Consider the following 3,026-nt stretch of genomic DNA (forward strand, 5'->3'; position numbering starts at 1 on the left):
GCTTGTCCTGCTAGACCGTTGGCCATGTTCACACTGAGAACTGTAGAAGAGAAAAGCCAAAGTTTGCTTTATGTGGCTTATCTAATTATCTGATTATCTAATTATCTGAGATACTGCTGTAGGAGGAGCACAGCTTGAGAAGAGTGTTAGAGGGTGATATAGTTGTGGATGCCTGGTGTTTTTATATATTACTTAGTAGCACAAGTTTTTAATATTTTTAGTAAACCATAATCATTTTACTTCCATAGCAGTTTAGCTGAATTGTAATTTAATTTTAAAATGTTTTGTCTTCCCTGCTCACTCATGGCTCTCACTTGAGTGTAGTCATGTAGAGCAGTTCTATTTATCACCTGCTAAAGGTTACTTCATGAGGCCTGGGTGAGGCAGGAGCTGCCCTTTAACAGCTGGGCTGGGTAATGCAATATATTAGAATCTGTCTTCAAATCTGGGTCTTCCACTTTTTTAAATTCAGATTTTCAGGCTGAGGTAATGCAGGCTGCTGGATGTCCTAAAGATTTGGTATCTACACCTGGAAAAGCCGCTTGACACTTACACTGGGGCTGGAGTGCCTGGTCTGCTGCTAACTGCTTCTTGAACTGCTGCAATCCCTAACCCAGACTATTAATGTATGTGGAAGCTGAAGTAATTTTTCTTTAATGCTTCTGTCCCAAAACTTCACAGCAGTTTAGGATTTATTTCTTGCACACTAGCGGCCTCTTGGTTTGTCATCACAAATCTGTTGGAGCTGAATGGAGTTAGCAACAAGCATGTGAAAACTAACCCCATCCCCATGACTGCAGGGTGGGTGAGGCAGTGACACGGCTGTTTTGTGCATCGTAAGCTCTAACCACGTACAGATCCTTGCTTGCAGTGAAGTGAAAGCTTGCCTGCAGTGAGAAGTCCCTGAAGCGTGGAAGTGCAGGGCACAGCTTCGGTTCAGGGCAGCCTCTCTGCTGTGGCAACCTGGGTGAAGGCTGGAACCAGCAGCCAGAGTGGGTGCATTGCTGGGGCTGCTGTAGCATTATGGGTCCTTGGGAATGTTGTCTTCCTTCTCCTGTAGTTATGGGATTTCTGCAGTTTATTCCAGGCTTCAAATAATTCTTTGAAGCTGTGAAACAAAATTACTTTTCACTTGACTCTCAACCTTGGTTGTTTCATGAAGCCAGTTGTGAAAAGGGCTGGCATGCCTGATTGCATCCCAACCTTTCCAGTTTCTGTTTCAGATCCAGGATCTGCCCTACAAGACCAGGAATGGTCCTTTCTGCTGTATGCTCTCTCATAAATGTTCATTGTAGTTCTTTTAGCAGAATTATTAAGGGAATGGGAGAAGCAGGCCTATCAACAGGGATGTAACAGGGAATTAATTTGTTCATGTCCCTTTCTTAATGCCTCCAAGTTTCAAGATGGTCCTCTAAAATCTTGTAATCCATTGTGGAGTTGCTGGATAATTTTGGCACTTGAGTGTGGTTGTTCACAACACAACTGGAACCCAAATGGCAGGCAGAGTGTAATGACTTGCAGTGCTGTTAATTGCATGGAGACAGTAAGCGCCAGTGGTGCAGTTTTCCATGAAAAACCAGTTCAGTTTTCCATGTTGCAGCTTCTGCAGAAGGTAAAATTGTTTGTTGGGAGAAGATCATTCTCAGAACAAAGTAGCAATACTTCGAATATACAGTATGCGATGCGGTTTCTTCATACGATAATATACTTGGCCCCCGTTCCGCATTCAAGATGTACAAGGCCTGTTGCTGTCATCTCAATATTGCATTCCCGGGTCTTTGTTCTAAGCTGCTGCAAACCTGCGAGGCTTTAGTCCAGTGCTTTTACAATCGTTTCGTTGCCCTGCAGATTAGATGTGCTTCTTGTGCTTAGTAGAACAAGAGGTATGTGGTGGTTCTTGCAGTTGCTCGGTGCGTTCTGGAGTGATGCTTCTTCTGCCTGGGAAGCAGCAAAGGAACTGTGAACTGCCCTTTCCTCTTCTCCTCCCTGCTCTTGCTAACATATACTTGTGGGTAAAACTGGAACTGTATGTAAACCACCATCTTATTGTGGTGTGTTTTGCAAAGTATTTGCAGCTGCTTTGTGTACAGCTTTGCAGATGATTCCCAGGTAGGGGAATATTCATGAAAGTGCTGTTTTGGTTTGGTTTTTTAAGCTTAATTAGATTAAATATTTTAGTAATAAGAAAGCCAGTGCTTAGTTTCCATGTTGGACCACAGTGCTAATATTTTGTTGAATGTAACAGTTTGTGTATTAAAAGCCGAGCTTCTTTTATTTAGCAGTTACAAGTTGCATTTACAAATCAAACTTGAGGCTTGCGAGGTCATCAGAAACACACACCTGGCAGTGGAAGCATGGGGAAGAGAGAGGAAAAAGCTGAAATACAGCTTCAGTTCATCAAAGTGTTTAGCTTGGAAGGAGATGTGTATGCTTTTCAACTCAAAATAACTGGGTTGAAATTGGGTAGGATTTTTGGTGATATTATGTAGGCTCCTTCTGTAACCTCTTGAGTGTGTTTTGGGCAGGAATTATTGATTCAGAGACTTCTATTTCCAAAGGCTTCTCGTTTTGAAACACTGCATTCTCCTACACTGTCTGGATTAGCTGCGTAAGTCCAGGCTAGCATATCGATTATCTACGTTAACGATTTCATTTTCTTTGACTTCCTTTTTTTAATGCCTACTGCTCAGTTACTCGTATGCAAACGAATGTGCAGACGGCTCCATTTCAAAGTAAAGGAGTCTGTTAAATTGGTTTATTTTGCTTGTATAAAGTATATTATTTGAGAAAACAAATATTTGAGATGTATTTGTTTTGTAGTTAAATCAGACACCAATTATCATTACAAATTTCACAATTATCATAAACAAAATTATATATATAAATAAATTGAATAAATGATTAAATAAATTCATTTCAGTGTGTATGATCAATGAGGTGATTTTTTTTTTTTTTTTTTTTTTTTTTTTTTCTTCCTTTTTTTTTATTTTTTTTTTTTTTTTTTTTTCCGTGGGGGAACACCAATT

General features: G+C 40.3%; 1 protein-coding gene across 1 annotated transcript in view; it reads left to right on the forward strand.

The window, feature by feature from the left end:
• The window catches only part of MSH2 (mutS homolog 2), a gene marked incomplete at its 5' end in the record, with an annotated part of 55,250 nt that overhangs the window by 34,032 nt on the left and 18,192 nt on the right, over window positions 1-3,026 (forward strand). The gene's annotated exons all lie outside the window — the stretch shown is intronic.

The sequence above is a fragment of the Buceros rhinoceros genome, unplaced genomic scaffold, assembly GCF_000710305.1.
Source record: "Buceros rhinoceros silvestris isolate BGI_N320 unplaced genomic scaffold, ASM71030v1 scaffold19217, whole genome shotgun sequence".
Taxonomy (NCBI): Eukaryota; Metazoa; Chordata; class Aves; order Bucerotiformes; family Bucerotidae; genus Buceros; species Buceros rhinoceros.